Source organism: Tenrec ecaudatus, chromosome 3 (assembly GCF_050624435.1).
Source record: "Tenrec ecaudatus isolate mTenEca1 chromosome 3, mTenEca1.hap1, whole genome shotgun sequence".
Classification (NCBI taxonomy): domain Eukaryota; kingdom Metazoa; phylum Chordata; class Mammalia; order Afrosoricida; family Tenrecidae; genus Tenrec; species Tenrec ecaudatus.
Genome location: NC_134532.1, coordinates 118780342 through 118794833, shown reverse-complemented (window position 1 = coordinate 118794833; position 14492 = coordinate 118780342). Strand labels below are relative to the sequence as shown.

The 14492-nt window shown below is 43.9% G+C and overlaps 1 protein-coding gene across 1 annotated transcript in view; it reads right to left on the bottom strand.

Annotated features, from left to right (window-relative positions):
* Positions 1 to 14492, bottom strand: part of MANBA (mannosidase beta) — a 150840-nt gene that overhangs the window by 74998 nt on the left and 61350 nt on the right. The window lies entirely within an intron of this gene.

Sequence of the window (14492 nt, the reverse complement as noted above, 5' to 3'; positions counted from 1 at the left end):
TATTCTTAGAAATCATCTCGTGAATGAGGGGAGCGTGTGATGGGGACCCAATGCCCATCTGTAGACAGCTGGACATCCCTTGCAGAGGGGTAGTGGGGAGGAGATGAGTCACTCAGGGTTCAGTGTAGTAACAATGAAACTCAAAACCTTCCTCTAGTTCCTGAACGCTTCCTCCCCTCCCAATCATCATGACCCCAGTTCTGCCTTGCGGACCTGGTTAGACCAGAGGATGTACAGCGGTGCAGTAGGAATCTGGAAACACAGGGAATCTAGGATGGATGAACCCCTCAGGACCAGCGGTGAGAGTGGCGACACCAGGAGGGAAGGGGGTGTAGAAAGGGAGAACCGGTCTTGAGGATCTATGTGTAACCTCCTCTCTGGGAGATGGGCAATGGGAAGGTGGGTAAGGGGAGACGCCGGGCAGTGTAAGATAGGATAAAATAATTATTTATAAACTATTAAGGGAACAGGGGGAAGGGGTGAGCGGGGATGGAGGGGAACGGGGGAAAAAAGGAAACCGAGCTAATTCTAGGAACCCAAGTGGAAGGCGAATTTCGAGAATGAAGAGGGCAACGAATGTATAAGGGTGCTTTGCTCAATTGATGTATGTATGGATTGTGATAAGAGTTGTATGAGCCCGAATAAAATGATTTAGTAATAAAAAAAGAAATCATCTACGTGAGATCAAGCCGCCAACATTTACACTAAAGCAAAAATGAGAAAATAAAGACGGAAAGGGGGACTAAATGGATGGAAATGGAACAAGAAGAATGAGAATGGTGGTTTCCCTCTATTCAGACTGGAGAGACGGGAACAAAATCATAAACCAGAGTGCATTGGAGAGGTGACTATCGGAGACCAAAATGATACACCTGACTTCAAGGTTAAACCCTGATTCCTTGGTCCTCCCTACACACGTTGGGCCTAATCTGGTTTTCAATATTTTCTGTGATTTGTCATTAGTTTGGGCTTGCATATTGGGGTTTATCTCAGATGTACTTTATCATTGGGGGTAACACCCTTGAATTTTTGTTATGTGGTTACCTGTGTTTCGGTATAGGAAACCCAGGACTGCGGAGCCTATAGAGACAGCACGAAGAAGAAGGGCTTCTGGGGGAGAGGGGGCACAGCGGGGGAGGGTGGAAGGTAAAGGGGAGATAAGGAATTCATGAAGAAAGAGAGTATTTTGAAACTGATTGTGGTAGCAATTGTACAATGCTGCTTGATGTAACTGAACTATGGAATGGTATGACATCTATATTAGCTCCTAATAAAAAGGTTTTGCAAAAAGTCTAACCAATGTCGCTGAGCAATATGCATACAAACTGTCACAGGGGTACCTAATTTACTGTGTGCACTTTCACCAAAAATAACAGAAGATATTATTTTTGAAAAGCTCATGAATCACAAAAGAACATTGTCCCACTGTCTCGCTTCGGACCTGTCATCGAGAGGGAGCAGTCCCATAGCGACAGCGTGGGTGAAGGCGAAGATAGCACTTTCCAAGCGAAAGCCAAGCGGGGTTGAGGTTTGATAAGTAGGTTAAGTTGTTGAATCCAAAATGTGTTGTCTGAAATGCAAACCCCTACCTAACTGCCAATGAAAAGTTGCTCAAAATTAAGAGAACAATCCTGCTCATCAAGGGTGAGGGCGGGCCCCCAGGGAGCGCCCCGCACACTACCAGAAAGATAGGCTCAAACAACCTGGCAATTGTGAGGGCCATGCAGGACCAGGAAACGCTTCATTCTGTTGTGCATAAGGTCAGGGTCAACTCAAAGACAGCCACCAACCACACTCCTGCTCAGCCCGCACCCAGAATCCCGTGCTGCTCCTGCCGGTGTCAGCTGTGCGTTGTCACGTGGCAGAGGCAGTACCTAAGAAGCTCAAAATGTTTCTCATCTCACTGGAAAAGAGGCACGAGAGAACAGAGGAAGGCTGAAGCGAGATGGATTTCAACGAGATGCTTAAAAAAAAGAGGAAATATTTTTGCGTCATGTAGGCCCGAGGCAGCAATAACATGAGACCAAACCATAGGTGAGGCCAACAGAGGTGAGATAAGGAGGAATGTTGACGAGAGTCCGTGTGTAAAGTCCAGTCTGACGCAAGACAAGTACTGCTGCGTGATGAAGCAAAGGCGGCGCTTATAAAGTTACTTTGGAAAACAACTTCGTCTTATCTGTAAAAGTGTAATCTGAGAATACTCGGTGACCCAGCAATTCCACGGCCTGCAGAAAGGTTGTTGGAGGTGCGTTATGCTCCAAGTGTCCTATTAAGAGTGTTCATAACAACATTACTTGGAATAGTCATACCTGGAAACTCCCTCAACAGCACAGCCTGTAACCCAACGAAGTGTTAAAGGACAGTGTAAATAAACAAGCCTACAGCTATAGACCGTAACACACCTAAACGTCACAAACATAACGCTGATCCACATTAGCCAGGCACAAAAGCCTAGACATTGAATACAGAAGGTTCCAAACCAGGAAAAAGTAACTGCGGTGTTAAAAGTCAAGAGAAGTGGGTCTTTGGAAAGGAGGACAGGGTAGCTCTGGGGAAGGCAGGGGTGTGGTGGGGGTCAGGGTGGGGGGTGGTAGTCCGAGATTCCGGCAATGCTCTAGGTCCCTGCTGGGTAGGGAAAACAGTTTGCAATTGGCTGCTAACCTGACGGTTTGTGCTTTGAACTCATCCAGCAGCTCCGGAGAAGAAGGGGTTAGTGACCGACTTCCACAGAGACGACAACCGAGGCGATTCTGTGCAGCAGGGCTGCTCTGTAACCCACGGGCCACCATGGGTTGGAATTGACTCGATGGCACAGATTTCCTTGTGGTCATCTATGTTCTATCTCTGAACTCGGATAACGGATCTATGAGTATGTGCTCCATCATAATTCATTAAAGTTGTCACATCTGGTGTACTTTTCTGTATGCATGTTCCATTCCACCATTGAAAAAATCCTATCCTGCCACATGTCCATCAAAGAATGTCTAAGGAGAAAAACGACCCGGAGACTGCTGCCCACACCCAGATAATAATGGCCGTGAACTGTCGTGCCGGCTGTTAAGTCATGAGCACTTGAGAAGATCAAGAAATCTACAATCCTCCAGAAATTGAATTTCCTGGAAGAACTTTGCTGAATGGAACCCAAAGGAAACTCGTGTTTTATCTGTCTCCCTTCCAATTTGGCTAGCTGATATTTCTTATCTAAATTTTAGAAGCCACATGGATTGCTTCCAAACATGCAAAGAAGTGATATTCTTAACCTTGTCCTGTTTTCCTTGCCACCGAGTTGTTGAACAGCTCAAACTACCATTGAATCCCACTCAACCAGCCCCGTTCCAAAACCAACAACCAAACACCCGACTGCCATCAAGCGGATTCCAACTCACAGGAAGCATACCCATGGTTTCCAAAATTTAACATTGCGAATCTTTACGAGAACCGACACGACTCAACTTTCTTCCAAGGAGTGGCTGGTCCGTTTGAACTGCTGACTTGCAGTTAGCATCCCCATGTTTATCCTACCAGAGCTTCTGACCATGCCAGTCTTTTGCCAGAAATACCACTTCAGAGTTGCCACTGCAAATGAAATTCTGACATAAATTCTTTACCCATTCTTATAAAAACAACATCCACCATTAGAGATCCTCTCCCATAACTTTAGTTGCACCTGCCCACTTTAAGCTCACTTCACACTTCGCTTCCACTGCAACATAGGTGACTGGAGGGACAACTTTAACAATCAGACATTCCCTTAGCTGTCCTTCAAGTTAAATCTTATTTCTCTGTCTTGCTTCCTTCAATTTCCCTTGTGACTCTTCTGAACCTTCTAAGAAGCAATACACCAAACTGATTAAAATGCTTTGGTAGCTAAATAAAACTGTTGCTTAAGACTTTCACATAATATAGAATTATTGCCCCGATTTCATTTTGGAGATGATAAAGACATTTCAAAACCACAGCATTAAACTCACAGATTCAGAAACAAATTAGAAAGACCCTAGTTTCACAAGGAATTTAATTAATATATATATAGGTCTATAAAATAAACCCAAGAAAACTGCCATTAGATTAGACCCTATAGGACAGGGTAGAACTGTCCCTGTGGGTTTACAAGACTGTAACTCTTTACATGAGTAGAAAACCTCATCTTTCTCCCATAGAGCAGCTGATGGGTGTGTTTTGAAGGGTCCAGGATGGTCAGCATAGCTGGCAACTCAGTGCATAACCCACTATGCCACTAGGGTTCCCAGGTATGCAGAAGGCCCAGAAAACAAGGTCAAATCATATTACACAGCTCTAATATCTTGAAAAACACCATTCACCAGACCAACTTAATGCATCACAATCAGAAATCCATCCTTCATTCAGAATAAAGGAATCTTGGCTCGCATCTAAGAGATTCATTGCTTCAACCTCACCTGGGTCTTCACTGCTGCCGACAATCCTAGAGTCTGGCATCAATCTTTTCTAGCCCTTTCTCTAAGGAAGTCTGGTGGTGATGTCAAGTAAGTATTTGACCGCTAACCACAAGGTCCTCGGCTGAAACTCACCTGAGGGCATCTGCTCCCATAAAGACTAACGTCTCAGAAACCCTGTGAGTTGCTCTGAATCAGAATTGGCCCATAGTATTGCATTTGGGGTTGTTGGCGTGTTTATGTCACCTTTTCTCCGCAGTGACTACATTCATTTCCCATAAATCTCTAACACCCCCATTCCCTCAGCAGACAATACTGCATCCTAGTCCCCAGGGAATGAGTTATATAACCAACTACCTAAACTTCCTTCCCTAGGTGCACTCTCTCCTCTTTAAATCCTACTAAAAGGACACTTTGCAGTCCCTACTGAATGAAAATACACTGTGGGTGCACTTAGATTAGAGACCTTAAAATATCCTCCATCCTCAGCGTTCATGGTCTTTCTTCTTTTACCGCGATGGCTACAGTTCCTCATCCTGGAGGGAATCCATCCCCTCAGGTGGTAGGTGCCACCCTCTCCTCTACTCTTAGAAATCTTACCCTATTGAGTGGATCAATCATTCCTCACCACCAGTCTTGTCCCATCAAGATCGTGTTAGTGCTTTATTTCATACTACTTTTAAACTTAAGAGAAAATTTGCCAACATAGAACAAAGAACTTCACCCAGAGACCAGAGTCAACATTGTTAATTATCCCAATGGCACTGTTTAGCAAAGAACAGCCATTTAGGGTCACTCATTGTGCCCAGTTGTCACCTAATCTCTTTGAATGTGGAGTAGTTGCACAGACTTTTCCTTGACATTTTTTAAGATTAATTAAATTTGAAGATTTTAGGTAATATGCCACAGTTTGATTATGTCTGATGTCTCCTCCTGATTAGATAATGGCTTATGATCTTTGGGCAGGACTTCCACAGAAGTGGAGCCTTGGAGGCATAGGGGGTGGTAAGTTGGGTGGCTAACAACAAGGTCAGCAGTTCGAAACCACCAACTGCTCTGAGGGAGAAAGAGACGGCTGTCTCCTCCTGTAACAGTCTCAGAAACCCACAGAGGTATTTCTACCCTGTCCTATAGGGGTATTTTTACCCTGTCCTACAGGTCCCTATGAATCAGAATCACCTTGATGGCAGTGAGTTGTTGCTTTCTTTTTTTGAGATCACAGAAGTGGAAGTGTTGGGGTGGTGCAAACAGTTAACACATTTGAGTGCTAAATGAAAGGTTCATGGTTCAAGTCCACCAGATGCTCCTCAGGAGTAACTCCTAGATATCCACTTCTGAAATATCCATAATTGAAAATGCTATGGCGCACACGTGACGCACACGGAGCCATCCTAAATCAGAATCCACTTGATGGCACTGGCTGGCATGAGATGATGCCGGGTCCTTGTGGCACATCAGGTAGGCACGCTGTTTCCCGCCTGCTATGATGGCGATAATATTCATCACCTACCCAAGTAACAACAGCTACTCTTATCACTGTGCTTTTTCCCTTCTTCAGAATTAATGTTTTCTTAAGAGATGCTTTGAGACTATATAAATATTCCATCCTTCGTGCTGTTTTTAATCCTCTAGTTTTAGTATCCAATCATATTTCTTATCTAAATTACTTATTACTATGGTAACTGGCAAATGATGCTTTTTTTCTAGGTCTGTCATTTCTTTTACATTTATTAATTGACATCTTACTGTAAGGACTAACTTCTCCTCCTTCCCCATTTACTTATTTAAATCTATGTAAACTTAGGGATTTCTATTACATTCAGTGATTTATTCCTTCAAATGTGGTCAGTGAAAGCCCTGTGAGGCTGGCTTCCACTGACATGTCCCCATCACTCAAGCACCTCCTTACTTCTTGTCACAGCAAGACAGTCTAGGCTCCGGTGCAGGAATCAGTCATTTCTCCAAAGGGCCTTGATTCCTTTTAAGAGAAGGGGTTTTTACAAACCAACATCTAGGTTGTATTCATTTCTAACAGAGTGTTATGGTTTCCAAATGTGTACACATGTGAATGTATGCATGCTTGCCTGTGTGCATAGCACACAAACATGCACAATATCTAGATTTATTTTCATATCTGTCTACAGATACTGGTACATAGTACCATGGACTGGGAAAAGAACAAAGTTGTCTTGGATTAAGTACAGCCAGAATGCTCCTTAGAAGCAAAAATAGTGAGATTTCCTCTCCCATGATTTGGACCTGCTGTCCAGAGAGACGAGTCCCTAGAGAAGGACATCATGCTTGGTAAAGGTGTGGAGCAGCCAAAAAGAGAAAGACCGTCAACAATATGGAATGCGTCAAAGTCAATGTCCTATGCGTTAGTGAGTTGAACTGGATTGGTATTGGCCATATGGCCTACTGTGCCAAGAATTAAACTGAAATGGCATCACATTTGTGGTGAAGTGACATTTCTTAATATGGCTCTTCTGTCCCTGTCTCTGTAATGCCCACAAATGACTGGGTGGGACTATGCAAACAGGGGGTGCAGCATGAATTGCCACGCCTCCGCGTATAAAGGAATCATCTCAGAGGCGAGAACAGAGAGAATTCCCAGGACTGTCGAAGAGCGCATCCCAGAGAGTTAGAGAGGCTGAAGCGGCCAGGTCACACGGAGACCACAGGGACCAGAGCAGAGGAGCTGTCGCGCTGAGCCCAGAGACTGTGAAGCAGGAGAGGAGGGAGGTTTTCTGCCTGGAGAACAAGGCAGAGCCATGGGGCCCTGCGGCTGAAAGGCTGAGGACCAGCGGGGGACAGCGGGGGCTAAGGAGAGCTGCTGCTATGGACCAAAGGCTGTAGCCCTAGCACTTTAGGAGCCTGACTTGGAACCTGTAATTTCCCTAATAAACCACTATAGCTGTGAATATTGTCTGTGAGGTCTGTGTGGTCATGGATTTGTGAGCCTAGCAAAGAGGTCGAATGCTGTGGGCGGAGCAGTCAATGTCACAATAAGGTTTAAAAAAAAAAAGATGGAGGATAGTGGTATGTCCGATCTCTGCCTTGGAGAAATCGTACTTGGGCTGGTGTTGAGATAGAGGCTCCCTCTCCCTAACGTAGTCCAAGGTCAGATATGGCCACCATATCATTTTCACATTTCTCTCCAAAAGGTGATTTCCCTGGTCTATCCTGAAGTATAATTTTAGACATAAGACACAATGTATATGCCTACTAGGAAGATGTATTAATATGCTTATTATTCATATCTATGCACCATTAATGCCAAAGACTTTTAGCAATGTCTGCAGTCTAAAATTGATCGAGATGCATTGATAATTTCTAGTGATTGGAGTGCAAAGTTGGAAACAAAGAGAAAGGATCAGTAGTTGGAAAATATGGACTTAGTGATAAATAATAATAAAAAAACCACACCATAGATCCTATTCATAGATTCGGAAACACAATGTCTTTAGATTTAGAAGGTGGGAAAACTTACCAGGGATCGCAGGACAGAGTTTTTGCAAGATCAATTACTGAAACTCAAAGTCACTGCCATCTAGTTGATGCCAACTCATCGCTACCCTATAAGGCCATCCCTGGGATTTTCCAAGAGATTCTGTTTACAGGAGTAGAAAGCCCCGTCTTTCTCCTGAGGAGCAGTTGCTGGTCTCAAACAGTGGACTTCACAGATCACAGCCCAACTCATCTCCACTACACCGCCAGAGTGCCTAGCAACTATTCACTGCAAATACTTCAATTCAACATAAACCTGGTCACATGGAATCGTGAGAAATTTCCACAAACACATCGTAGTCCCTCATGTACCTGGGTTTTCATATATTGTTCTCTTTCTGCCTCGTTGCTATCTTGCCTGAGTGAATTCTACTTGGGCTTCATGACACATACATCACCTTCTCTAAGACTCTTTCCAGAATGTTCCTTCTCTGCGCTTCTTTGACCTTTTATTTTCCTGAGTCTTTGTCACATTTTATTGCAATCACTTGCTTAAATATTTCACTTCCCAAGTGGATCTTTAGCTTGAGTAAGCTCTCAGAGGGAGATGGCAAAGTGTCTGTTTCCCCGCTCTCCCTCCAGGCCCGGCAACATAGCTGAAACACATTAGGTGGTGCTCCTTGAGTACTTGCTGAGTACAATGAGGTAAGAAATAACCAATTCTACAGCAGCCTGGCCAAATGATACATTCCACATACGTGTATGAACACAAGGAGAGGGACAACATATTTCCTTTGTTTCTGCGGTTGGTCAATTCAAAGGGTGGCAGGTTGATGCGTAAAGAACACTGACGCAGCCCCGTTCCCGGAGTGAAGGATTGCTTCCCCAAAATAGAAATGAACAGGAGCCCCTCTTCTTTCTCGGTGCAGTTAGAATGACACGATGTGTTTGGGACTTTCTTGAAGACAACACACAGCCCTGCCTTTCAACGTGTTAGAGTGCACATGTCCTGCTAGGAGGGTTAGAGTAAAAGCAAAGGCTTTGCTCCATTAGCGAGCGCCAGGATGTTCTCTCGGTGTGCGGTAACACATACCCACAGTCTCTCAGAAATTCTATTGCATGCTTGAACAAGTTTTAGAGAGAACAAAATGAATCCCTGAAGGAGACTGGCTCTTCATTTATATTTATGTGTCCAAATTTAGCAATGGTGCCTGGCTCACGGAAGAGGGGATGCCACAGTGAGAGGTGACATCACAGTGCAAACATGTTGAGATTGGGAACCCATGAGGATTTGCATCATTACAACTGACTTACACTTTTACTCGCGGAAGCCAGATCCACGTTGTGCCATTTTCATGGTTCGATTTTTAAAAGTTGCTTGAAGGGTTAAGTAAGCATCCTCTAGCTAATAATCCCAAAGGGCAGCTCTTTCCACTGCATAGATCCACCAAGAACCCACTGTCATCAAGTGAATTCAATGCATGTTGCTGTTGTTAGGTGCCGTTGAGTCAGTTCTGACTCATAGCGACCCATGTTCAACAGAACCAAACACTGCCTGGCGCCATGCCATCCTCACGATGGTGCTTATGTGTAAGCCCACGGATGCAGCCACTGTGTCCACCCATCTTGTCAACAGCCTTCCTCTTTTTCACTGCCCTCTACTTTACCAACACGATGTCCTGCCACCCTTCATCTGAGACAGAGGTGCTGGTTCTCTTGGCAGTTTGTGCTACTTTCAATATTCTCCGCCAGCACTATAATTCCAAGGCAGCCATTTTCCTTCGCTCTTTATTCAGTGTCCAACTTTCACACACAAAGGAAGCAATCGAAAGCACCATGGTCTGAGTCCGCACACCTTAGACCTCAAAATAACAGTTTTACTTTTCGACACTGTAGAGAGGTCTTGTCCAAATCACAGTGACACTGTAAGACAGAGTATACGTGTGCCTTTGGTTTTCCCAAACCTTACCTCTTTTCTTTGTCCTGGGAGCAACTGGTGGGTTGGAACCAACCACAGTTAGCTCAGCATGTGGCCCACTCCACCACCGGGGTTCTGCCCATTCACAGTGCTGTGTCTCTTCACCCCAGACAATCTGCTCTCAGTATCTGCTGTCCGAGCTCACCACAAATCCGATTCATACATTCAGAAGCACAATGTCTTTAGATTTAGAGGTTATGCCTTTTTTGGGTGGGGGGCAGGTGGACTTATTTTTATTCCATTTTAAGAGGCAGGGGAGATTGATCCTTTGGTAAAGGTCTTTGACAGCATTGCTTTAGAGAATAAAGGCTAGCTTTCCCTCATGTGGGCAAAAGACGGGCTTGCCATTCCCTTAAAGAGGTTCAGTCTCAGAAAGGCACAGGGCCAGCTCTACCCTACACTTAACAACAACATACGAGTCATTTAAGTTCAAAAGCAATGCAAAATCTCTGAAAAATCGACCCCATCCATTGCGTTTCACTTAATTGAAATGAATGAGAACACTATGCAATCACTTTGCATGCTTACATACTTACTAATTACTATATATTTATAATATATATATATTCCTAAAGTCTAAGCTTGCCTTTTGAGTGATGGAAAATTTTTCAGCTTAAACTTCTTACTGACATCATCACATGAAAACGTTCTTGATCATCTGTGGGCAAATTATCCACTTTGTGTATTAAGATAAGTGGTTTTCAGTGAGGTTGCGCTCTCTCTAGGCTCAACAATGGGATCAAACCTAAGAACCATCGTAAGGATGGTGCAGGGCCAGGAAATGTTTTTGTTCATTGGGTCGCTCTAGGTTAGCAACTACATCTAGTTGTTAATTTTGCCTAAGAAAAATCATTTATATATAAGTAAGTACCTACTTACATGAGTAGCAAGCCAAATGGCAATTTCTTTTAAATTTCAAAGTGAGAATTTAATAGTTTATGAACTGGAAAACAGAAACATTGTCACTTAGATGCTCTGAGCCTTGGAAACACCAACTAACATTTTCAATCATTAATAATACCACATGCAATCATATTCATGGCTTTGTCCCAATTACCATCTATGTGCCAGTTCGGGGTCTTTAATATTTCTTAACTCAGTATATAATTGATCCCAGGAAATGTCCTACACTTAGTTTTCCATTCTATAAACCCCAGGGAACTCTCGCTCAGTTCATTTATGTGTTAATTTTATTTGCTACTCATTTATGACTAAAGTCTCTTATTTTGAAAAAAAAATTATTGTACTAGTTAACTATGATCTTCCTATGAAGAGAGACAAAAAAAGAAAACAGCGAATGAGCTCCCTTCCCAAGTCCTCTCTGGAGGAAGAGGGACATATATACAACTCATTCACGGATGACTTTTCACCCTCAGCACTTAATTATGAAAAAAAGTTGCTTAAATGGACTCACTTTGGGGATCCATCACATAATAGCCACAAATTAACTAACTTCTATTGCATGTATATATTAATAATTAATAGAATTTGTTTTATCTCTTAGTCCACCTAACATTTATTATGTGCCTGCTAAATCACTGCATTCTCTCATTATAATTATTATTTCCTTTGCAGCACTAACAGCAATTATAATTAACTATTGATAATCCTTGCTTTTCACAACACTAACTGAATGAGCCCTGTTGGATTCAACCCATCAGTCACTCCACAGGAGAAAAACATGGCAACCTACTTCTATAGTGATTTACAGCCTTGCAAAACCTGTGGGGCAGCTCTCCTCTGTCCTGTAGGATCTCTGTGAATGGAAATTGACTCAATAGCAACAGCTTTGATTGATTGAGAGAGAAAGAGAGTGAGTTCTGGTGGTAACTGAAATCCGTCCATATTAAAACCATGCAAGATGAAGGCATTATTCCAATAGACACAAGTTTCGGTTATCACGGTAACCTGCAAATGGAGCCATGATAGTGTAGTAAGTGATACATTGAGCTCCTAACTACAAAGTCATTAGTTGGAAACCACCAGCTGCTCTTCAGGAGAAAAGGAGGCTTTCTACTCCTGTCAAGATGTACAGTATCTGAACCTCACAGAAACAGTTCTACAGTGTCTTAAAGGGTCACTATGAATTAGAACTGGCTCAATGGCAGTGAATTTGGTTTGGGGTCTTTTTTTTTTCCTTTGGTACAACTCCTTATGTATTGTTTTTCTCACTCAGCAGTCTGTCAATTGCATGTGGAAAAAGATAGTTTATCACATATCCTTCTTACATAATCTTTCTCTCTCACTGCCATTGAGTCAGTGATGACTCATAGTGACCACTGTGAGCTTCCAAATTTGAACTGTTCATGGGAGGAGAAAGCCCTGTCTTTCTCCTGCAGAGCTGCTGGTGGATTTGAACTACTGACCATGGGGATGGCAGCCCAACTAGTAATCACTGCACCAACAGGGCTCAATAGACACTCAAAAAGTATCTGCCAAATAAAGGAACAACATGTAAAAATAGTGTGGGGGCAGCATCTAACCTCCTCTGCTTCCTAAGAGGGAAGGAGACTCAAATTCAATATCAATCCAAGGTCAAGTCCTATGAGGCAGAGGTCAGTTTATGCGTCCACCTTCCAACCTTCTTTACCAACTCAGACACCAACTCTTACAACAAGCTCTGCACGATCTATTTCTCTGTTATTATTGATAATCTGCTGCAATTAATATACATGACTCACAGACCATACTCAGGATTAAGGAGTTCTTTTGGGAAAGTTCACTCACTGCCATAGAGTCAATGCTAACTTGTAACGACTCTATAAGACAAAGTAGAACTTTCAAACTATGGACCTTGCAGTTAGTAACCCAGAAATTAACAGGTTATAATTCAGGATAAAAAATGAACAGAAAAGAGTTCTTCAATTAGGACAGCCTCTTTCAGCCACACCCACCAGCACACCACTCTCTGGTCGGTTTCCTCTCAGCCCCATGGCCCCTTGGCCTCGGCTCTGCTTGGGCCAGTGTGACTCTGTTGATCGGATACCAGCTCTTTTCACAAGCTAGCTACCCAAATTCACCTGTCTCAGCCACTCTTTCTCGTGCTCTTGGTGCTGGTCGTGCGGCTGCTACCACACCTCTGCCACATCTCTCAGTGTCTGGTGCACAGTTCCCTTCTTCCTGGATTGAGGAGGTTCAGCACACAGGGATCTTGGGGCCCAAAAGGACTTGCTCTATTCCGGACCCTTTTTTTTGCTGATGGCAGTGAGATTCCTCCATTTCCTCTCCTGAGATAGACCATTCTAAGCCTAATGGGAAGACAAGATTGGTCAACCACCTCTTGAGAGTCCCAGAGATGTTATTTGCATGGCCCCGCACTGTACGGATGCAGTACTTACATTATGATCAAGCCATCCAATGCCCTCAGAGGGTCACAAACACTTCACATGTACATAGTCCTACCCAGTCGTTTCGTGAGGGTTCCAATGACTGACTAGAAGAGCCATGTCAAGTCATTCACTGTACAGCACCAAGATCTATCACAATTTGGTTTACCATAAAGTCCATGTATTTTACAAATTCTCCAGGACCCCCGGTGGCATATTGGCTAAGTACTCAGCTGCGAACTGAAAGGTCCTCTGTTCAAATCCACCGGTTTCTCTATAAGAGAAAGATGTAGCCATTTGCGTTCATAAATTTTATAGCCTTTGAAACCCCATGAGGCAGTTAGTTCTTTGTCGTATCGAGTTGCTATGAACTGGAATGGGCTCAGCAGCCACAGAGTTTTACTTCCTCCAGCTCTGCTCCTACACTTGGCTACTTCCTGGGAGGCAGGTCTCTCCCCACTGCCCAGAATCGCAAGCTCTTCTCCTGGGCAGCTCCTGGCGTCCCTAGTCACAGAGGACAGGCCCTGACAGGTTTCCCCTGGTGGACCTGTGTGTCTTCCCGCAAAGCTCTGCAGAATATGTGCGCTCAGATAGAGCAGCCAGGGCAGCAACAGCAGTCAGATTGGTGCAGGGACAAAACCCTACGTCACTGTTGTTGATGCGGTCATGTTACTGTAACGGAAACCAGCTCACTGTTTAGCCCCTGGAGTCAGCCGCAGCTTTTTCTTTCCTAGTTAAGTGCTTGTTGTTGCTAATCTGTTATTCATTAGGCTTATTACAGGTGTCAGGGCAGCATTTCAGTGGAACGTGTTTCCTCTACAGCAAGAGGGAGAGGAGGGAACAAGCGAGAGCTTAAACCCCACCCCTCCCCCTCCCTCATAAAAGCAGTGCCATTGAATCCAAGCTGACTCACAGCCACCATACAAGACAGAGTAGAACTTCCCTGGTGGGTATCCGAACCTGCAGCTTTTTCCAGGCCTAGAGAGCCCCCCTCCTTCTCTCTCAGAGAACCTGGTGCTTCCAAACTGCTGAGCTTTGCAGCTTGCAGCCCCCATGTAAACCAGACTCCTCACTACTAGGAAAAGACATGACAACGAAATAATCAGATATGTCACAAAAAAAAAAGGTGAGATAGCCTATAAATGGGTCTGGGCACTACAATGTCAATGGTTCAAAAACAAAATTTAAAAAAAAGGATAGAGGAGTTGTAGCTTTCAACAATTAAGGACACTTAATAGTCAAATTGAATGTGTCAATCACTGGCACACACCCCTTCCCATGAGGGCGCAAATGGGAGAGAGGTGTCAGTGAGGAGGAAGAAAGGAG